This window comes from Loxodonta africana, chromosome 1 (assembly GCF_030014295.1).
Source record: "Loxodonta africana isolate mLoxAfr1 chromosome 1, mLoxAfr1.hap2, whole genome shotgun sequence".
NCBI classification, from domain to species: Eukaryota; Metazoa; Chordata; class Mammalia; order Proboscidea; family Elephantidae; genus Loxodonta; species Loxodonta africana.
In genome coordinates this window covers 92,679,023-92,703,664 of record NC_087342.1, presented here as the reverse complement: position 1 = coordinate 92,703,664, position 24,642 = coordinate 92,679,023, and the positions used below count along the sequence as shown (strand labels likewise).

Genomic DNA, 24,642 nt, shown 5'->3' with positions numbered 1-24,642 from the left:
TTAGAAAGGAACCAGATGATAATCTGAAACAAAATATTAAAGCTAAAAGTCAGATCAATGAGTAAGAACTAACCTAGCTGATCCACAAAATATGGAACCAAATAAATTCAAGAGACCTAATACTAAACAGCTAACCCTAGATAGCAGAAACCAGACTGGCTCAGGATTATTAGGGACCAGGTAACATTTTAGTCAAGGATATGAAAGTGGGACTAAGACAGGATATTTAGATGAAAGTTTGTATGAAAGGGTCTATAAAAATCAACACCCCAGTCTTCTCTATCAGGCTTCCACTCTGCTACCCACATTGAGAATTCTGGCAGTCAGGTTTATATCCCATATACAAGGAGAGTATAGAATCCTTCTTTTGAAGGAAAGGCAATACACTAGAAAAAGTATCTACAGATTCTGATACTGAAGGTCATCCAGAGAAGCTGACTGGCCCTGTCTACGCATGCATGCAAGATCAGATATTTACAGCTTCACTCTTCCATGTAAATGGACTTCCAACAGATCACAAGACATTGTAGGATAGACTCAAAACCAAAAGATCAAGAACACAATATTCATGCAACAATAGAGAAATTGGAAGAAACCAAGAAAATTCACATGAAAAAAATTTGTGTGATTAATAAGCCTAATAGATAAGATTTTATTCATGAGTCAAGAACTAGGTGATATAAAATAGTAATATTCAGGGGGAAAAAGAGCTGTAGGATATTAACAACATGAGGATCATAATTTAATAAACAAAGAATAATGATTTTTATCAAACTTTATATCAAAATGCAGAAGAATGAATATATAGCCAGGCAAGTTCAAATTAGAGAGCTAAACTTCATCATGTAGAACCTGTTGTGATGTCTCATTTTTCATTCCTGACATTGGTAATGCTATAGTCATTATTTTTTTTCTATCTGTCTTGCCAGAGGGTTCGCAACTCCATGAGTCTTTCCTGAAAGATTCAATTTTGCCCGTGTTAATTCTCTCTACAGTGCACTTATTTTCCTTTACATAAATATATAATTTTTTCAAAATTATTTTCTTCTACTTTCCTGGGTGTTATTTGCTGTTCTTTTTTATAACATTTTTAGATGAATACATTGGTGATTGGTTTTTCAGACTTTCTTCTCTAAGATATGCAATTAAAGTCTATAAAATCACCCCAAGTATGCATTTAGTTCCATTCTGAAAGTTTTTTTTTTTTAGTTGTACTTTAGAAGAAGGTTTACAAAACAAACTACAAAACAAACTAGCTTAGTACACATATTTTCTGTGACATTGGTTACCAGCCTCACCATGTGTCAACACTCTCCCTTCTCAACCTTGGGTTCCCTATTACCAGCTTTCCTGGCCCCTCCTGCCTTCTAGTCCTTGCCCCTGGGCTGGTGTGCCCTTTAGTCTCATTTTGTTTTACGGACTTGTGTAATCTTTGACTGAAGTGTGAACCTAAGAAGTGACTTCATTCCTGAGCTAAAAGTGTGTGCAGGGGCTGCACTCTCAGGGTTTCTCCAGTCTCTGACAGGCCAGTAAGTCTGGTCCTTTTTTGTGAGTTAGAATTTTGTTCTACATTTTTCTCCAGCTCAGTCCAGGACCCTCTACTGTGATCTCTGTCAGAACAGTTGATGGTAGCTAGGCACCATCTAGTTGTGCTGGACTCAGTCCAGTGGAGGCTGTGTGGCCCATTTGTCCTTTGGACTAATCTTTCCCTTGTGTCTTTGGTTTTCTTCATTCTCCTTTGCTCTCGACAGGGTAAGACCAGTGGAATATCTTAGATGGCTACTCACAAGCTTTTAAGACCCCAAATGCTATTCAACAAAGTAGAACGTAGAATATTTTCTTTATAAACTATGCCAGTTGAGCTAGACATTCCCCGAGGCCATGATCCCCACAGGCCTAAGCCCAGCAATTTGGTCCCTCAGGGAGTTTGGATGTGTCTATGGAGCTTCCATGACCTTGCCTTGGACAAATTGTGCTGGCTTCCCCTGTATTGTGTACTGTCTCACCCTTCACCAAAATATCTATTGTGTATTTAGTGTTTTCCCATCCCCATCTTTCCCTCACTTTTAATCATCAAATATTGTTTCTTTTTGTGTGTAAACCTTTTCATGAGTTTTTATACTAGTGGTCTCATGCAATATTTGTCGTTTTGTGATTGACTTATTTCACTCAGCATAATGCCCACCAGATTCATCCATGTTATGAGATGCTTCACAGATTCATCGTTTGTTCTTTACCTTTGTGTAGTATTCCATTGTGTATATGTATCACAGTTTGTTTATCCACTCATCTGTTAATGAGCACCTGGGTTGTTTCCATCTTTTTGCTATTGTGAACAATGCTGCAATGAACATGGGTGTGCATACATCTATTCATGTAATGGCCCTTATTTCTCTAGAATATATTGCTAGGAGTGGGATTGCTGGATCATATGGTATTTCTATTTCTGTCTGAGGAAGCACTATATCGTTTTCAAAAATGGTTGTACCATTTTTGCATTCCCACCAGCAGTGCATAACAGTTCCAATCTCCCCAAAGCATCTCCAACATTGGTTATTTTCTGTTTTGTTTTGTTTTTTTAATTCATGCCAGTAATGCTGGAGTGAGATGGTGTATCACTGTGGTTTTGATTTGTATTTCTCTAATGCCTAATGGTTGCAAGCATTTCCTCATGTGTCTATTAGCTGCTTGAATGTTTTATTTGGTAAAGTGTCTGTTCATATCCTTTGCCCATTTTTTAATTGGATTATTTGTCTTTTTGTTGCAAAGCTGTTGGGCTTTCCAGTAGATTTTAGAGATTAGACTTTTGTCAGGTTTACCATAGCCAAACTTTTTTCCCAGTCTGTAGGTTCTCTTTTTATTCTTTTGGTGAAGCATAAATGTTTAATTTTTAGAAGATCGTAGTTATCTAGCTTATCTTCTGGACTTTCAAAAAGTTTTTATGTATAGATTTCTATTATCATTCTTTCAAAATATTTTGTAATATGCCTTTTCGTTTCTTATTTGATGTATGGGTTATTTTGAAATGTATTTCTTAATTTCAAAAAATTCTGGGATTTTTCTAGTTATCTTTTTAACATTGATTTCTAGCTTAATTCTACTATGCTAAAAATGTACGTTCTAAATTATGTCAGTCACTTGAAATTTGTGAAGACTTTGTGGCTCAGCATATGGTCAAGGTCAGTAAATATTTCTTATACACTTAAAGACTGTGTACCTATTTTGTTGAGTATAGTGTTCTCAAAAAGTTAATTAGGTCAAGTGTGTTATGTGTTTTGCCAAATCACTTATATCTCATTGACCTTTGTCTACTTCATCTATGCTGTTGTTGTTAGATGCCATCGAGCTGGTTCTAACTCATTGCCACCCTAGAGGACAGAGTAGAACTGCCCCATAGGGTTTCCAAGGAGCAGCTCGTAGACTTGAACTACTGACCTTTTGGTTAGCAGCTGAGCTCTTAACCATTACATCACCAGGGCTCCACTTAATCTGTAAGTTATTGAAAAAAAAATTAAAATTTCCCACTATAATTGTGAATTTGCCTATTTGTCTTATTCATACTTTATTTTTTTGTGTGTACTTGTATACATGTGCATGTGAGTGTGTGTGTGTTTACAAATTCAGAATTTTATATCTGCCTTATGGATTGATTCTTTCATCTCAATTGAATGTCCCTCTTTACCTCTTAAATTGTGGCCTGCCTTAAAGTCTACTTTTATTTGGTTTAGCCTTCTAACATGATGTATATTCACTTTCACCCTTTTAACTATTTAAAGTGTGTCTTGCAAACAATATATATGTTCATTTTTATTTTGATTCAAATATTTAGACCATTTTCACTAAATATAGTTATTTATATATTTGGATTTTAAAATATCATCTTACTGTATTTTTCCTAATTGTCTCATCTATTGTCTTTTTTTTTTTTTTTTTGCCATCTTTTGGAATAATTTGTTTTTTATAACTCCATTTTCCTCACTTTATAGCATATTAATTGCACATTCTTTTACTATTCTTCTAGTGGTTACCATAAAGATCACTGTACCTATTTTATCTTATTAAAAGATAACATAAATTATTACATTTAGCATTTTAATTAAACAATACAATTTAAGAACTGTAGAACACTGAAACCTAGTTATCCTTGCCTTGTTTATGCTGTTCTTACCACGTATTTTTAAAAAAACCCACTGCCTGTACCATGTATTTTAAATCTACATTTATTTTAACTCCATAATACATTATTATTGTTTTACGCAGTCAATATTTGCTTATGTTTACCCATATATTAACTTTTCTGTTGACTTGATTTTTTCCTTAATTTTCATACTTCTATCACAGCTCTTTTTTCCTTTTTTTTTTTACTTTTATTCCCTTTAACATTCCCTTTAGTGCTTCTGGCCAATTATCTCTTTCTCATCCTTCTATGATTAAAATTTCATGTTTGTTAGACCTTTTCACCATATCCCATATGTCTCCCATACCCTTTTCTGTGGTCCTAAATTTCTCCAATGCTTGTCAGCTGGGGGCCACTTTCAGCTCCTAGAGGCCCCTGCAGTTCCTTGTCACATTGTTCTCTCACAGGTGCTCTCAAAACATAGCGACTTACTCGCCCAGAGTCAGCAGGAGAATCTCTCACTCCTGTCTCCTAAAACTGAGTCTTATATAACATGACATTATTAAGGGAATGTCGAGTCTATCACCTTGGCCACACTCTATTGGCTAATGGCAGGTGATAAGTACTGCCCTGAGTCAAGGGTAAAGCATTATACAAGGATGTGACCCATTTTTTGGAATTTGGCCTTACTCCAGCAAGGTAAAGGAAGTGAGGTGTTGGGGAGGAACAAGAAATTCTCATCTTTGATAGTAGGAGGTCAATAGATACTACATAAAACTGAAAACATAAGAAACCACAGTTTCAGAAAGCTATTTCCAAATATTTAAATTCTAGAGGAAGAGCCTATACTTAACTATTTTGAGTTTTCTGTCATTTGGGAGAGCAAATCTGATTGTGAATGGATAGGGTAGGAAAATAATGCTTCTTCTGTTTACATTAGTTTACTTTTTAAAATTAGAATATATGTTACTTAGGTGAAAACAATTTTTTTTTACTTATTAAATTCTTTTTCTTATTTTTTAATTGTGCTTTAAGTGAAAGTTTACAAATCAACTCAGTCTCTCGTACGAAAATTTATATACACCTTGCTATATACTCCTAGTTGCTCTCCCCCTAATGAGACAGCACACTCCTTCCTTCCACTCTCTATTTTCATGTCCACTCGGCCAGCTTCTGACCCCCTCTGCCCTCTCTTCTCCCATCCAGACAAGAGCTGTACACATAGTCTTATGTGTCTACTTGATTCAAGAAGCTCACTCCTCACCAGTATCATTTTCTATCCCATAGTCCAGTCCAATCCCTGTCTGAAGAGTTGGCTTGCGGTATGATTCCTGTCTTGGGCTAACAGAAGGTCTGGGGACCATGACCTCTGGGGTCCTTATAGTCTCAGTCAGATCATTAAGTCTGGTCTTTTTACGATAATTTGAGGTCTGTGTCCCACTGCTTTTCTGCTCCCTCAGGGGTTCTCTGTTGTGTTCCCTGTCAGGGCAGTCATCAGTTGTAGCTGGGCACCATCTAGTTCTTCTGGTCTCCGGCTGATGTAGTCTGTGGTTGTGTGGCCCTTTCTGTCTCTTGGACTCGTAATTACCTTGTATCTTTGGTGTTCTTCATTCTTCTTTGCTCCAGGTGGGTTGAGAACAATTGATGCACCTTAGATGCCCTTGGGAAACCCTGGTGGCATAGTGGTTAAGTGCTACGGCTGCTAACCAAAGGGTCAGCAGTTCAAATCCACCAGGCACTCCTTGGAAACTCTATGGGGCAGTTCTACTCTGTCCTATAGGGTTTCTATGAGTCGGATTCGACTCAACGGCACTGGGTTTGGTTTGGGTTTTTTGGTTTAGATGCCCTTGCGCTAGCGTTTAAGACCCCAGACACCACTCTCCAAAGTGGGATGCAGAATAAAACAAATTTTAATGATACATCTGAATGCCAATTTTTCATTGTGTTCAAAATCAAAAAGACTGTTACAGAAAACTAAGCCTTCTTAATAACCCTTCTTTCACAGGGAAGTATCAATTTTGTATTTGTTTTGTTTGTCTTTTATTTGAGACTCCAGAATCCATCCATAAGTTTATTTTCAATTTTTGAAATCTGATTTGGGCTATTAGTTGCAAGAAAGAATTTGCAGATCTCAGGGTGTTATATCTTCAAGTTTTTTAATCACTTTATACAAGATTAAGGAGAGAAAATATTCAACTCCTTCCCTCAGGAAAGTCAAACTGAGGTTTTATTTGTATTATGGAAAAGATCCTGTTGTTGTCATTGTTGTTAGGTGCCATCGAGTCAGTTCCCATGCATAGCAACCCCATGTTCAACAGAACAAAACACTACCCAGTCCTGCACCATCCTCACAATTGTTGTTATGCCTGAGCCCGTTGTTGCAGCCACTGTGTCAATCCACCTTGTTGAAGGTCTTCCTCTTTTCCACTGGCCCTCTACTTTACCAAGCATGATGTCCTTCCCCAGGGACTGATCTCTCCTGATAACATGTCCAAAGTATGTGAGATGTAGTCTCGCCATCCTTGCTTCTAAAGAACAGTCCGGTTGTAGTTCTTCCAAGACAGATTTGTTCGTTCTTTTGGCAGCCTATAGGATATTCAATACTCTTCACCCACACAGTTCAAAGGTGTAATTTCTTCTTTGGTCTTCCTTATTCATCATCCAGCTTTCACATGCACATGAGGCCACTGAAAACACCATGGCTTGGGTCAGACGCACCTTAGTCTTCAAGGTGACATCTTTGCTTTATAACACTTTAAAGAGGTCTTTTGCAGCCAATTTGCCCCATGCAATGTGTCTTTTGATTTCTTGACTGCCACTTCATTAGATGTTGATTGTGGATCCAAGTAAAATGAAATTCTTGAAAACTGAGTTTTTCAAATAGCAACAATTCTGATTGTAAAATCACCCATGAAGAGAGTATCAGAGTCCATATTAGCCAAATGGAAATGGGTACTTTCTTCTCTTCTGTTGAGAAACTTACTAAAATGACTAAGAATAACAAAAGGCATAAATGTGAAAAAATGTTTTATGAAAGCCCAGAAAATTTAAAAATTAACTGAACAGAAAAGAAAGTTTTGCACAGGATAGCTGGTATAAGATATGATTCAAGCATGAAGATTATTTACACAATCATGATATTGCTAACATGATATATTGCTTTACCCCCCACCCCAAAAAAAATGTGACATGGGTTTGTTGGAAAGAATGGGAGAGGGGAAGCGAATTGGGGAACGGATAGAAAAAGTCTTGTTGCCCATAGTAGGAAGCTAATGTACATTATCCAAATTTGAGAAACCATAAAATATCATAGGTACGTTTTATGGCCAAATATTAATTAAATAGCATCCCCCAAAGGATAGTGTATGTGAATAAGAAATTAGAGGTAGGGAGACATGGGTTAAAGGACTGGTGTCTTTATTCACATCAAATATTTTTCTGTTATGACAACTGCATATACTTTTTAAATGCTTCTTGTAAATGTTGCATTCTATTGAATGATCTTAAAAGATATTAAGGAAAATTAATCTCTTTCTAGTGGGTAACCAATGTCAGTTTTTTAATTTTTCTTTCTGTTTCATCTGTGTCTTCAAAACCTATCAGTAATTTCCTCGTTTGAGTCTCATATCTTAAGTGCTTTTATTACCAACTTGTGGGGACTTTTATATTTTCTAGCTGTCATCATTTCTAGCTTTGTACATCCTCCCTTTAAAGAATTAGAGAAAATAGTTATATCATCTTTAAGTTAGCTTACATGTTCATTTTTGTTTGTTTTTATAGGAACTGTCTCAGTAGAAATTAGTAAGTTCATTTTTATTTTTTCAGTACCTTACCTTTCTTTCTCTGATCTGCAGGTGATTTGGTCTGCTAAGTGTGAGGCTTTTAAGCTTTCTGGATGATATCATTGCTGATCATAAGATCACCCATGAAGAGAGTATCAGAGTCCATATGAGGCAAATTGAAAAAGCGTGCTTTCCCCTATTTCCTCCTGAAATTCACTAAAATAGCTGAAGAAATTAACAAAAAGTAGAAAGTGCAAAATCATTCTAAGAAAACAGAGAATGCAAAAATTATCCCACACGCAGTATTTGCTTGTCTACCCATGTATTTACTCTTGTCTTCATTCCTTCCTGCATTTACACACTTCTATCAGAATTTTCTTTCATTTTATTCTCTATAGCATTTCCTTTACTGCTTCAGCCACATTCTCTTTCTCCCATTCTCTGTGACTAAAATTTCATGTGTCAGACCATTTTACTGTATCACATGACTGCTGTACTCCTTTCTGGGATTCCTTGCTTCTTGCTTGTTGTCAGTTGGGGGTTGCTCTCACCTTTTAGAGGGCCTGTGGTTCCCAGCCACATTCCCTGGTGCTCTCAAACATGGCCACTTACTTCTTCATGTCCAGCAGGAAAATCCCTCACTACAGTCTGCTAAAATGTCACATGTGTCATGGAAGTGACTATCCTATCACCTTATCCTTATTCTATTAGCTAAAAACAAGTCACAGGTTGTGCCCTCACTCAAGGGGAGGGTATTATACAAGGGTACGGCTCTTTAAATTTAAGGGGTTACCTTAAAATTTTGCCTACCATAGGAAAGTAAGGAGAAGTGCTGCGGGGAGGCTCAGGAAGACCTCATCTTTGATAGCACAAAGTCAGTAGATACTATATAAAGCTAAAACACAGGATATCACATTTCCAGAAAACTATTTTCAAATGCTTAGATAAATTCTAGAAAAAACAGCCTACATTTAAATATAAAGTGAATATATTATAGGAGAGCCAATCTGACTGCAAATGATTGTGGCAAGGGACCAATCGTTTTTGCTATAAGCCTACATTAGATGACTTTTGAAAATTTGATAATACTTTCACGATAACATTTAATTTTAATAATACATGTGAATATGCCGATTTTGCATTATCTTCATAATGAAAACTTCCAGTAGAGGAAACTAGTCTTCCTTTCACAGGCAAATAAAAACTTTGTGATTATTTTGTTTTTGTTTCAGTTGAGTCTCCAGAATCCACTGGTAAGTTCATTTTCAATTTTCCTTATCTGCTTTAGTCTCCTAGATAAAAAGGAGTCCTTTGCATTCTCAGGAAGTTATACTTCAAGTGTTTTAATCACTCTAGACTAGATAAACCAAACCCACTGCCGCCGTGTCGATTCCAACTCATGGCGACCCTACAGGACAGAGTAGAACTGCTCCACAGAGTTTCCAAGGAGCGCCTGGCGGATTTGAACTGCCATCCTCTTGGTTAGCAGCTGTAGCACTTAACCACTACACCACCAGGGCTTCCAGACCAGATAAGGGAAAGAAAATATTAATCTCCTCCTCTCAGGCAAATCACAATTATGTTATTATTTGTATTCTAGAATAGACCCTAGAATGCATCTGTACCCTCCTTTCTGTTTCTAATCTGGGGGTGGTTTGACTTGCTAATTCTGAGGTTTTTCAACTTTCTGAATATTACCTTTTCTGATGTAAAACCATCCATATAGAAAATCCATATTAAGCAAATCAGAAAGGGATACTTTTTCCTCTTCCATCCGGAAGCTCAATAAAATGACGGAAAAAAACAATTTTTAAGGCAAAAATCTGCAAAAACATCCTACAAAAGCAGAAAAGTATGCAAAAATTAACTGAAGAGCACCGAAAACTTTACACAGGAAAGCTATAACTCAGCTAAGAAGAAAATTTACGTGGTCATGACATTGCTAACACAGTATGTTGATTTACAAAAACAAAAAATGTGACACAGGTTCATCGGAGAGGTAACAAGAGAAGAAGCACATAGGGAATGATAGAAAAAGAGGTAGAGCTTTGGTGCCCATAAGAGGAAACTATTGTGCATTTTCCAAATTTGAGAATTTATAAAATAGCATGTAGGCATTCAGGGACCAAATATTAGTTAAATAGCCCACTCCTACCAAGGCGAAAGTGAAAAGAAAAGAGTGTAGATTTGATGGCTCAAAAGACTGGTGTTTTTGTTTACATCTACAGTTTGACTTTTAAAATAAGTAAAAGTAATTTGATATAATAAAAATTCAGCTGAAATATAATTCAGGTAAATTTTGCATTCCACTGCATAATTTTAGAAATATATTAAGCAAAACTAATATCCTTCTAATGGTGTTGTTTACCCCTGTACCTTTATTTACCTTAGTATTTCAGTTGTGGCTTTCAAACTATTTGATCAGTTGAATTACAAATCATTTGTGCTTCCATTACCAAATTATGTGGGATTTTTGCATTATCTGGCTGTCATCATCTCTAGCTTTGTAAATCTTCACTTTAGAGAATTAGAAAAAAATAATTATCCCATCTATAATTTAGTTCATATGTTTATTTCTGTTTTTTTTTTTTTTTTTTTAGGAAAAATCTCAGAACAAACCAGTAAGTTCCTTTTGAGTCTCTTATCTATAGCATGAATGGTGTCCTAGTAAAAGACTTTTTTCCGCTGGAAGAACCAGATGTAACCATTCCATAAATCCCTTCATTAAGGGGATTGAGATTAAATATGAAAATTTGAAGCTTCATTTTCTTCCATGCACTCTTGAAATCACATTAAATTGAGAGAAAAGATATTTTTAAAGGCAAAATCTGAAATAAGAAAATAAGAGAAATCACAAGCAGATAAATATTTGAAACAGAACTGTTAAAGCTGAAAAGCAGGTAGATGAATAAAAACCAACTTAGCTGATCCACAAATTATGAATCTTTAGTAAATTCAGAGGGGCTAATCCTAAACAGTGGGGCCCTGGTGGTGAAGTGGTTAAGAGCTTGGCTGCTAACCAAAAGGTCGGCAGTTCAAATTCACCAGCTGCTCCTTGGAAACCCTATGGGGCAGTTCTAATCTGTCCTATCAGAACTCTATGAATCAGAATCAACTCAACAGCAATGGGTTTGTTTTTTTGTTTTTTGTTTTGTTTAATCTTAAACAGTGGAAAAGAGTATGGGTCAGGATTACTAAGGAACAGGTAGCATTTTAGTCAGCGGCATGAAGGTGAGGCTAAAGACAAGATGAAAGTTTGATTAAACAAGTCTTTTTAAACCATCTTCTCAGTTCCCCTCCATCAGGCTTCCACTCTGGTACTCACACGGTATCACAGTAGAAGAGAATTTATGCTTAAGAAAAGTTGAGTCAAAGGGAACCCTGGAAACGGGGACTCCATATACACATAAAATCAGGCTTGACATCCTGATAAAAAAAATGAAGGGAAAAAAATAAGAGTCTACATCCTACATTCTTTCCCTGATGTACTAAGTCAGGTTTATATCCCAAACACCAGGAGAGTATAGAATCCTTCTTGGGAGAAAATGAACACCATAAGGGAAACATCTACGGATTCTGATACTGAAAGCCATCCAGAGAAAGTCAACTGTCTTGTGAGACAATCACTATACATTCATGCAAAATAAGGTATTTAAAGCTTATTCTTCCACATAATTGACTTAAAGGCATCACAAAATATTATGGGACAGTTTTTACCTTGAAAGACAAAGAATCGAACTATCATGCAGACAATAGGAAGTTGGAGGAAACCAAGAAAATTATGAAACCTTCAAAAGTGGTGTTTTTTATCTTATCTTTTATCTTATCTAAAAGATAAGAAATTGCACTCATGAATCAAGAACAGGTTGTTACTACATCATAGAAGTAAGGAACAGCATGTCTAGAATACAGGAGATCCCTTAGGGTATCTCTTAGTACTACTGTGTCCTCTGATTAAAGTCAATGGAAAACTACAACAACCCAATTGGGGCAGAACTGCTAATTGCCCAGACCCTTCAGAAATGAAGATTAGAGTCACCCAGCCTGGCACAGAACCGTGATCAGCTGAGCCAGTTGCTTAGGACAAAGGAAAAATGGAATGGGTAGTCGAAGAAGTTAGTTATCAATACCAGCAACCATGTAATCAGTTACAGAAACAAGGATTTTAAGAGTTATGGGTATTACTTTATTTTGTTATGAATTGTTGTTGTTGTCGTTAGGTGCCCTAGATTCAGTCTTGACTCATAACACTCATACAACAGAACGAAACACTGCCATTTCTGCACCATCCTCACAATCATTGCTGTGTTTGAGCCCAATTTTGCAGCCACTCAATTCATCTCATTGAGAGTCTTCCTCTTCTTCACTGACCCTCTGCTTTGCCAAGCACAATGTCCTTCTCCAAGGACTGGTCTTTCCTGATAACATGTCCAAAGTATGTGAGGCAAAATCTCACAATTCTCACTTCTAAGGAGCATCCTGGCTGTACTTCTTCCAAGACAGATTTGTTCATTCTTCTGGCAGTCCAGAATATATTCAATATTCTTCACCAACAGCATGATTCAAAGGCATCAATTCTTCTGCAGTCTTCCTTATTCATTGCCCAGCTTTCTCATGCATATGAGGCAACTGAAAATAACAAGGCTTGGGTCAGGTACACCTTAGTCCTCATAAGTGACATCTTTGCTTTTTAACACTTTTAAGAAGTCTTTTGCAGCACATTTGCCCAATTCAATACATCTTTTGATTTCTTAACTGCTTCTTCCATGGGCATTGATTGTGGATCCAAAACCCAAAGCCAAACCTGCTGTCATCAAGTCAATTCGGACTCATAGAGACCCTACAGAACAGAGTAGAGCTGCCCCCATAGGGTTTCTAAGGAGTGGCTGGTGGACTCAAACTGCTATCATGGTAGTGACTATCCTATCATCTTTCTTATCTTCACCTGGCTAGAAGCGAGTCACTGGTCCAGCCCTCACTGAAGGGGATGGCATTATAGGAGGGATTGACTCATTGGGGATTATTTTAGAATTTTGCTACCACAGGGAGGTAAAAGAGATGAGGTGCTGAGGGGAGGACCAAAAAAGGCTCATCTTCAATAGTAAGAAGTCAGTCAGTAGATGCTATATAAAACTGAAAACAAATCACATTTTCAGGAAGCTATTTTCAAAAAGATAAATTCTAGAAGAAAAAGCCAATATTTAAATATTAAGTTGTCATTTGGGAGAGAAAATCTGATTGCAAATTGATAGGGAAGGAAAATAATTCCTTTTTGCTATGAGCCTACAATATTAGTTTTTTTTAATTAGAATATATATATTACTTTGATGAAAACAGTAAAAATTTAATGATAATTATGAATATGTCAATATGAGTACGTACCATACTCAAAATCATAGAGAACATTACAAAAAACTAGTCTTGCTTTCACAGTGAATAATAACTTTGTATTTGTTTTGTTTTTCTTTTAGTTGAGACTCCAGAATCCATCCGTAAGTTTATTTTCAATTTTTTAGATCTACTTTGGACTACTAGTTGCAACAAAGAGTTTCTAAGTCTTGGCCTATTATGTCTTCAAGTTTTTTAAATTACTTTAGACAAGATTTTTAAAAACAAGCCAAACCAAACCCACTGCTGTCAAGTCAATTCCGACTCATAGCTACCCTATAGGACAGAGTAGAACTGCCCCATACGGTTTCCAAGGAGCACCTGGTAGATTCGAACTGCTGACCTTTTGGTAGCAGCCATAGTTCTTATCCACTATGCCACCAGGGCTTTCAATTTAGACAAGATTTGGGAGATAAAATATTCATCTCCTTCTCTCAGACAAATCAAACTGAGGTTTTATTTGTATTATAGAAAAGATCTTAGAAATAAATATATGTATACAGAGATCGACTCTCATTGGTGGTTACCAGGGATAGATGGGGTGGGAGGGGGGCAGCACTCTCGAGATAGTAGATACTTCTTATTTTTGGTGATGGGAAATAGCTTCGAATGTGGGTGAAGTGCACACAGCTTGACCAAGGTAAATTATATCACTAAGAAGTGCACAAGAGAAAAGGACATTTTTGGCAAAGGATATGACAAATTTAATTGTGCAACAATACCAACAACCAAATAATATGAATGTGGTTGCACTAATATGTATATAGGCATATATGTGCATGGGTATGAGTATGTGGGTACATATGTGTACAGAAATAGATGATTCTATAGGCATATGTACATACATGTGTGTGTGCATGCATGCATGTATAACCATGAACATAATAAACCACACAGGGTACATAGCTACAGATGCTTCTTAGACACACGCACACACACACGCACGCACGCGCACACACACACACAAAGATCCCAGAACACATCCATACTTTCCCATTCAGTTTCTAATCTGTAGGCGACTTGGTCTGCTAATTGTGAGGCTTTTGAGCTTTCCATATAGCAACTTTTCTGACTGCAAAACCATCCATGAAGAGAGTATTAAAGTCCATGTTAGGCAAATGGAAAACAGGCACTTTCTTCCCTTCCCTTTAGAAACTCACTAAAATAACTAAAAAAGAATAACAAAAGGTATAAACCTGAAAAAATATTTTAAGAAAGCCCCAAAAAAGTCAAAAATTAACCAAAGAGAAAAGAAAATTTTGCACAGGAAAGCTGGTATAATATATGACTGACATGTAAAGATTGTTATCGTGGTCATGGTATTGCTAATGAAATATATTACTTTACCAGAAAAAAATGTGACATGGGTTTGTTGGAATGATAGAAGGGAAGTGAATGGGGGAAGGGTAGAAAAAGAGGTAAAGCCTTGTTGCCCATAGTAGGACATGAATGTACATTAACCAAATTTTTAACGTTATGAAATATCTGTAGACATTCTGTGACCAAATATTATTTAAATACCCCCTCCTTCCATAAAAAAGTGTAAGTGAAAAGGAAATTGGAGGCAAGAGGGATGGATCAGAGAACTGGTGATTTTATTTACATTAAAAATTTTGACTTTTATAACAAGTACATGTACTTTGATATAAGGACTATAAAACTTAAAAAATCATGTAAATGTTGCATTCTGTTGAATAATTTAGAAAAATAGTAAGGAAAACTAATCTGTTTCTAATGGGCCACCAACACTCTTTTTTCATTTTTTTTCCTTTTTTCAGTTATTACCACCATACCTGCCAGTAAGTTCCTCTGTGAATCTCAAACCTTGGGGGCCTTCATTACCAACTTAAGGGGGATTTTGCAGCGATAATAATTTCTAGCTTTATAAATCCTCCCATTAGATAATTATAGAAAATGTTTATATCATCTTTAAACTAGCTTACATGTTTTTTTGTTTGTTCTATAGAAATTATCTCAGGACAAAGCAGTAAGTAAATTTTCTGTCCCTTACGTCTAGTGTGCTTTGATCTCTTAGGAACTGACAAAGAATTTTTTTTTTTTTTCCTACAATACCTGCCAGGAACAATTTTATAAAAGCCCTCATTACAAGAGTGTGAATGGAGAATTTTCCTCCATGCACCCTCAAAAATCGCACTAAATTTACAGAAAAAAAAATTTTTTTAAGGCAAAACCAATATGTCTAGAAAATAGGCTTAGAGCAAGATGGTGGCATGAACAGCTGCACATTTCCATCCCCCCACAAAAACACACACAAAGTAGGCAGAACCAACTTTGTCAGAACTCTGCAAGCCAGTCAAAGGATTACAGCACCTAAGCAAATTCTGCATCAAGAAAAAGCTGACATGTAAGCAGTAGGAAAGCTTTGATTTTCTACTTGTCTGAACTCTGCCCTCTTCCCAGCTCAGTATGGCTGTATTCAACTGGACTCCCAGAGAGGAACCCTAGTTCCTGGTTCTACAGAAAACAAAACAGAACAGATTTATTAGTAAATCATTCTATTTACTCTAACCTGTCTAGGACTGCTTGAAGGACAAAAGCAATGCACCCTCCTCATTTTGGTCTGTCTCAGAGCTCACAAAGCGCAAAGGAGCAGCAAGTTAATGATGGAAGCCTGTAACCGTCTTCTAGTTGACTGGGGCTAAAAAAGTGCCATCAGGGTGACTAAAAAGACTGGGAGGAGAAACTAGTGAGACAGTTTCTCTCAGAAATTAAGACTTTCAAAAACACCATGTAAAAAGGGGAACTGAAAGAGACACACTCATGCCAAGGTAAGATGCATACTCAGAAATTACCTGAAAATATATTCCACTTTTACCTTGGGCTGATCCCTAGGTTCAGTACAAGCCTGGCTAAGTGTTAAAGGAGAGGCCCCTGCAGACAGCCAATTTGTAAAGACTGGAAGAGATTTTGGAGGGTTTTTAGTTTTCTATTTTTGTCTTTGATTTTTAACCTTGCTGTTCTAGAAAATCTCTGTCACAGTATAGCTGAATACAAGCTATAGGGACTTCTCTGTCTACACGTGCCCAGGAGGACAGTCTTTGCAAAAATAATTAGGGAAACTCACTAAATAAACTGGCTACTACAGTCTTCAACAACTAAAAAAATAAAATGCAATCTCGAGGGAAGGAGAAGAATTTAATTTCTAGATTTACTACCTTATAATATTCAAATATCCCAATTCAAAAAAAAAATCATAAGACATACAAAGACAGGAAAAGATACCCTATTCAAATAAAAAAAGCAACAGAAACCATACCAGGGAATGTCCAGACAATGAACTTACTAGGCAAAAGTTTTAAGACAACATTATGAAATGTTCTCAAAGAGCTAATGAAAAACATGGACAAACTAAAGAAATCAGAAAAATGATATATGAACAAAATGAGAATATCAAGGAGATAAAAATTATACAACAGAGCCAAAAAGAAATACTAGTGCTGAAAAGCAAAATATTGAAAGAAAAAATTCACTGAAGAGATGCAACAGCAGATTTTAGTTGGCAGAAGAAAGACTCAAAGCACTTCAAGACAGAGCAATTGAAATGATCAAGTCTGAGGATCTAAAAGAAAAGAGCTTAAGGAACTTGAAGGACATCATTAAGCAGATCAGTTATGAGATCATATTCATTATGAGATTCTTAGAAGGAAAAGAGAGAGAAAAGGAGGCAGAAAGAATATTTGGAGAAGTAGTAGAGGAATACATTCCAAATTTGACAAAAGATATGAAACTACACATCCAAGAACTTCAACAAACTCCAAGTAGGATAAACCCAAAGAGATCATGCTGAGGGACATTATAATTAACTCCTTGAAAACCAAAGAGAGAATCTTGAAAGCAGCAGGAGAGACATGAATCCTCATATATAAAGGATCCTCAAGGACATAAAGTGCCAATTTCTCCTCAGAGGCCATGGAAGCCAGAAAGCAGTGAAATGATATATTAAAAGTGCTACAAGAAAATAGCTGTCAATCAAGAATTCATATTTGGCAAATCAGTCCATCAAAAATGAGGGCAAAATTAAGATATTCTCAGATAAACAAAAGTAGAGGGAGTTTGTTTCCACAGGATCTCCTTATAAGAATTGCTAATAGGAGTCCTTTAGATTGAACTGAAAGGATATTAGGCAGTAACTTGAAGTCAGATGAAGAAAAAAAGGTCTCCAGTAAAAGTAATTTCATGAACAAATATAAAAGCCAGTTTTATGGTAGTTCTGGTTTGTAAATCTATTTGTAATGTCTTGCAGGATTTAAAAGACAAAAGCAAAAAAATTAATTTAAAATTTATGTTATGAGCCACAAATGTATTAAGAAGTAATCTGAAACAACAACATAAACAAGGGAGGAGCAGTACAGGAACAGTTTTTATATATCACAGAAGTTAAGTTTTATGAATGTAAACTAGGTTGTAACGAATTTAAGGTGTTAAATATAATTCCCATGCTAACCACAAGGAAAATATCTTTTTAAAAAATGAAAGGAGAAAAGACTGAAAATGGTTTACTACAAAAAAATAAAAACCAATGAAACACGAAAGTAGGTAGCATTGGAGGAAAGAGAGATTAAAAAAAAATGTATAAGACATACGTAAAATAAATAACAAGTGGCAGAAGTAACTCCTTCCTTATCAGTAATTACTTTAAATGTTAAGTGAATTAATCTCAATTGAAAGCCAGAGATTGGCAGAATGAAAAACAAAGCATACTCCAAATATATGCTATCTTCAAGATACCCACTTTAGATCCAAAGACACTGGTAGGTTGAAAATGAAATGATGGAAAAACCTAGTAAATGCAAACAGTAACCAAAAGAAAATTGATTGGCTATATTAATATGAGACAAAATAAACTTTAAGGCAAAAATCATTATGAGGCAAAGAACATTATATAGTGATAAAAGGATTAATTTATCAAGAAAAGATAACAATTATATATATGATTTATATATTATATATATGAACCAAACAACAGATACCCAAAATATATGAAGCAAACATTTACACAATGAAGAAAGAAATAGATAGTTCTACAATAATAATTGGAGACTTTAGTAAGCCTCTTCAATAATGGACATCTAGGCAGAAAATCAATAACTCATGTCACATACAAAAATTAACTCAAAATGGATCAATTACCTAAATACAATAATTAAAACCAAACAACTATTGGAAGAAAACTTAGAGGAAAAACTTCAAGATCTTCTTTTAGATAGTGGATTCTTAGATCTGACACCAAAAGCACAAACAACATAAGAAAAAAATAATTAGGACTTATCATAATGAACAGCTTTTGTACATCAAAGATTTAACCAACAAAGTGAGGAAACAACCTAGAGAATGGAAGAAAATATTTGGGAACCACATATCCGGTAAGGGTTTATTATTAAAAATTTCTACAACTCAAAAGCAAGAACACAAACAATTAAAAAACGAGCAAAGAACTTGAAAAAAAAAAAAATTCTCCAAAGAAGATATACAAATGGCCAGTAAGCACATGAAAAGATACTCAACATCTTTAAAAAAAAACCAAACCTGTTGCCGTCAAGTCAATTCCAACTCATAATGCCCCTATAGGACAGAGTAAAACTGCCCCATAAAGTTTCAAAGGAGGCCTTTTGGACTTGAACTGCCAACTGAACCAATGTCTTAGTCATCTAGTGCTCCTGTTACAGAAATACCACAAGTGGGTGGTTTTAAAAAAGAGAAATTAATTCTCTCACAAACTAGGAGGCTAGAAGACCAAATTCAGGGTGAAAGCTCCAGGGGAAGATCTTGTCATCAATCTTCCTCAATCGAGGAGCTTCTTAGGGCAAGGACCCCGGGGCCAAAGGACACAATATTCTCCTGGCTCTTGTTTCTTGGAGGTATAATGTCTCCCTGTCTCTCTGCTCCCTTCTTTTACACCTCAAAAGAGATTGACTCAAAATACAATCTAGGAGGCAGAGCCAACATGGTAGAATAGATGCTTCTGGGGAACCCTCTTTCCAACAAAGATCAAAAAAAAAACAAGTGAAACGAGTATATTTGTGACAAGCTGGGAGCCCTGAGCTTCAAAGGCAAGCTTAGAAAATGAACTGAGGGGCAGGGGGAGGAAGAGACCATTCAGAAGCAGAGAGGAGTTACTGGACCTGAATCACGTGGAGCCCTCAGGCACCATTCCCAGAGCAGTGGCGGCAGGCTGGTACTTGCTTTCGGCCGCAGTTTCCTCAGGGAGAAGCAGCCAGCCACACAGCCTACTCACACCTCCGGAACCTGAGGAGAACAGTGCTCTCGGCAAAAGCTAAGTACTTGCGTACATTTTAACGTGCCCCCCCACCCGCAAACCAGCTTCAGCGGCTGAATTCCCTGGGCCTGAGATAGGCACTGTTGAGCACCTAGAGCCATCCTCCGAGCCTTGGGAAAGGAAAAAATTTGCATTTGGGGGAAAAGATAATTTGCTAGCTCGCTCCACTAATCGGGGGAGCTCAGGACAGAAGCAGCTCCTGTCCAGGCATAAACCGTCCGTGGACTTTGAGCACCTTTCCCTTCTCCATGGACCTGTGTGGGCCTATTTTGGGAGAATAGGCCCTTGTTGGCAGACTCCAACCATTTCAGCTGTGCAGTGGAGAGGTGGGTGTTTGATGTTTGACATTGCTTTGCCTATTAAACAAGGCCCTCACCTACCCACATCAGGGACCTAAGGACTGGTAGCTCCACTCAGGTCACCCAGCCACCTGCTACAGGGGTCCAAAGATAACTGGTACCTCCCAGTCCTTACTACCAAAAACTTTGGGTGACCATGGTCCCTTGCAGAACCCACCCACCTTCACGCCCTAGGTAACAGGGACGCAGTTTCCTCAGAGACACTTGGGGGTCAGTTCTCAGCCACCTGCCCTTTCAGAGCATGACCCCCTTCTGCAATCAGATTCCGGTATATACGCCAATCACCCCTGCCCCTCTAAGACTGTAGGACAGAGCCTGTACCACACACTTGATGATCAGCTACCTGGAAACCTGAGCTGAATTCATACAAGAAAACTAAATGGACTCCTAGACTGATATACCTGATAACAGCTCTAGCCATCTGGGGACAGGACATCAGAGCTCCAAAGGCAAAAATACTCAAGCTAGCCCACTCAAGCAACCCATAAGGGTCCACCAAAACAAAGCAAGAAGCTACAACACAGTACGCAAGCATAAACTAATACAATGACTTATTGATGGCTCGGAGACAACAGTCAATATCAAGTCACATAAAGAAACAGGCCATGATCACCTCAACAGGCTCTCAAAACAAAGAATCCAGGGATCTTCTGGATGAAAGTGCATTCCAGGAATTAGCAGATGGAGAAAACAGAAGTTTAATATACAGAACCCTTCAAGACATCAGGAAGGAAATGAGACAATACGCACAACAAGCCAAGGAACACACAGATAAAGCAATTGAAGAAATTAAAAAGATTATTCAGGAACATAATGAAAAGTTTAATAAGCTGGAAAAATCCACAGAAGGCAGCAATCAGAAATTAAGAAGATTAACAATAAAATCACAGGAGTAGACAACTCAATAGAAAGTCAGAGGAACAGAATTGAGCAAGTAGAAGCTAGAATTTCTGAACTCGAAGATACATCACTTGGCACTAATATATTTGAAGAAAAATCAGATAAAAGAATTTTAAAAAATGAAGAAAGCCTAAGAATCATATGGCACTCTATCAAGAGAAATAACCTATGAGTGATTGGAGTACCAGTACAGGGAGGGATAACAGAAAATATAGAAAGAATTGTTGAAGATTTGTTGGCAGAAAACTTCCCTGATATTGTGAAAGATAAGAAGGTATCTATCCAAGATGCTCATCGAACTCCACATAAGGTAGATGGTAAAAGAAAGTCACCAAGACATATTGTAACCAAACTTGCCAAAACCAAAGATAAAGAGAGAATTATAAGAGCAGTAAGGGATAAACAAAAAGTCACCTACAAAGGAAGGCCAATAAAAATAAGCTCAGACTACTAAGCAGAAACTGTGCAGGCAAGAAGGCAATGTGATGACATATGATAAACAAAAAGTCACCTACAAAGGAAGGCCAATAAGAATAAGCTCAGACTACTACAGAAACCGTGCAGGCAAGAAGGCAATGTGATGACATATTTAAAAAATTGCCTACCAAGAATCATATATCCAGCAAAACTGTCTCTTAAATATGAAGGTGAAATTAAGACATTTCCAGATGAACACAATTTTAGGGAATTCATAAAAACCAAACCAAAACTACAAGAAATACTACAGGGAGTTCTTTGGGTAGAAAATCAATAATATCAGTTATTAACCCAGGACTAGAACACTGGGCAGAGCAACCAGAAATCAACCCAGACAGGGAAATAAAAAAAAAAACAAAGCAAGATTATTGAAAAAAAAAAAAAAGCTCAAAACAGGTTAACAGCAATGTTATTATATAAAATAAGACAACATTAAAATAACAAAAACGGACTAAGAAATGTAATCATACACCTTCCATATGGAGAGGAAGATACAGCGATACAAAGAAATAAAACTTAGGTTTGAATTTAGAAAAATAGCGATTAATAAGGTAACCACAAAAGAGACAAACTGTCCTACTCATCAAAATAAAATACAAGAAAAAAATAGAGACTCAGCAGAAACAAAATCAACAACAAATATGTGGAAAGGACAATACATAAAGATAATCTACTCAGCACATAAAATTAAGTGGCAAAAAGAAGCTGTCAACAACACACAAAAAAGATATCAAAATGGTAGCACTAAATTCTTAAAGAAAAAAAAATTCATACCTATCTGTAATTACCCTGAACGTAAATGGACTAAATGCACTGTTAAAGAGACAGAGAGTGGCAGAATGGATTAAAAAACAAGATACGTCTATATGCCGCCTACAAGAGACACACCTTAAACTTAGAGACACAAACAAACTAAAACTCAAAGGATGGAAAAAAATATATCAAGCAAACAACAATCAAAAAAGAGCAGGAGTGGCAATATTAATTTCTGACAAAATAGACTTGAAAGTTAAATCCATAAGAAAGGATAAGGAAGGACACTATATAATGATTAAAGGGACAATACACCAAGAAGATATAACCATATTAAATGTTTATGCACCTAATAACAGGGCTGCAAGATACATAAAACAAACTCTATCAGCATTGAAAAGCAAGATAGACAGCTCCACAATTATAGTAGGAGACTTCAACACACCACTTTCGGTGAAGGACAGGACATCGAGAAAGAAGCTCAGTAAAGACACGGAAGATCTAAATGCCACAATCAACCAACTTGACCTCGTAGACATATACAGAACACTCCACCCAACAGCAAACCAAGTATAGTTTCTTTTCTAGTGCACATGGAACATTCTCTAGAATAAACCACATATTAGGTCATAAAGCAAGCCATAGCAAAATCCAAAACACTGAAATATTACAAAGCATCTTCTCTGACCATAAGGCCATAAAAGTGGAAACCAATAACAGGAGAAGCAGTGAAAAGAAATCAAACACTTGGAAACTGAACAATACCCTGCTCAAAAAAGACTGGATTATAGAAGACATTAAGGATGGAATAAAGAAATTCATAGACTCCAATGAGAATGAAAACACTTCCTATCAGAACCTTTGGGACACAGCAAAAGTGATTCTCAGAGGCCAATTTATATCAATAAATTCACACAAACAAAAAGAAGAAAGGGTCAAAATCAAAGAATTATCCCTACAATTTGAACAAATCGAAAGAGAGCAACAAAAGGAACCCACAAGCAACAGAAGCAAACAAATAATAAAAATTTGAGCTGAACTAAATTAAATAGAAAACAGAAAAACAATTGAAAGAATTAACAAGACCAAAAGCTGTTTTTTTGAGAAAATCAGCAAAAAAAAAACCACTGGCCAAACTGACAAAAGAAAAACAGGAGAGGAAGCAAATAACCCGAATAAGAAAGGAGGTGGGCGATATTACAACAAACCCAACTGAAATTAAAAGAATCATATCAGATTACTATAAAAAACTATACTCAAACAAATTTGAAAACCTAGAAGAAACGGATGAATTCCTAGAAACACGCTACCTACCTAAACTAACACAAACAGAAGTAGAACAACTAAATAGACCCATAACAAACGAAGAGATTAAAAAAGTAATAAAAAAAAAACTTCCAACAACAACAAAAAAACCCTGGTCCGGACGGCTTCACTGCAGAGTTCTACCAAACTTTCAGAGAAGAGTCAACACCACTACTACAAAAGGTATTTCAGAGCATAGAAAAGGACGGAATACTACCAAACTGATTCTATGAAGCCAGCATATCCCTGATACCAAAACCAGGTAAAGACACCACAAGAAAAGAAAATTATAGACCTATATCCCTCATGAACTTAGATCCAAAAATCCTCAACAAACTTCTAGCCAATAGAATTCAACAACATATCAAAAAAATAATTCACCGTGACCAAGTGGGATTCCTACCAGGTATGCAGGGATGGTTCAACATTAGAAAAACAATTAATGTAATCCACCACATGAATAAAACAAAAGACAAGAATCACATGATTTTATCAATTGACGCAGAAAAGGCATTTGACAAAGTTCAACACTCATTCATGATAAAAACTCTCAGCAAAATATGAACAGAAGGAAAATTCTTCAACATAATAAAGGGTATTTATACAAAGCCAACAGCCAACATCACCCTAAACAGAGAGACCCTGAAAGCATTCCCATTGAGATCGGGAACCAGGCAAGGAAGCCCTTTATCATCGCTCTCATTCAACATTGTATTGAAGGTCCTAGTCAGAGCAATTAGGGTAGATAAACAAATAAAGGGCATCCAGATTGGCAAGGAAGAAGTCAAAGTATCTCTATTTGCAGATGACATGATCTCATACACAGAAAACCCTAAGGAATTCTCCAGAAAACTACCGAAACTAATAGAAGAGCTCAGCAGAATATCGGGATACAAGATAAACTTACAAAAATCAGTTGGATTCCTCTACACCAACAAAAAGAACATCGAAGCGGAAATCACCAAATCAATGCCATTTACAGTAGCCCCCAAGAAGATAAAATACTTAGGAATAAATCTTACCAGAGATATAGAAGACTTATACAAAGAAAACTACAGTACACTTCTGCAAGAAACCAAAAGAGACTTACATAAGTGGAAAAATGTACGTTGCTCATGGATAGGAAGACTTAACATTATAAAAATATCTCTTCTACCAAAAGCGATCTATACATTTAATGCAATTCTGATCCAAATCCCAACGACATTGTTTAATGAGATGGAGAAACAAATCACCAACTTCATATGGAAGGGAAAGAGGCCC

General features: G+C 36.5%; 1 protein-coding gene across 2 annotated transcripts in view; it reads right to left on the bottom strand.

The window, feature by feature from the left end:
• Positions 1-10,537: 10,537 nt before the first annotated feature.
• Positions 10,538-24,642, bottom strand: part of LOC135231203 (uncharacterized) — a 149,394-nt gene continuing 135,289 nt past the window's right edge. For both annotated transcript variants that reach the window (XR_010321843.1, XR_010321846.1), the window contains one exon: positions 10,538-12,528. The gene's annotated coding sequence lies outside the window, so the exon portion shown is untranslated. The remainder of the gene's footprint in view (positions 12,529-24,642) is intronic.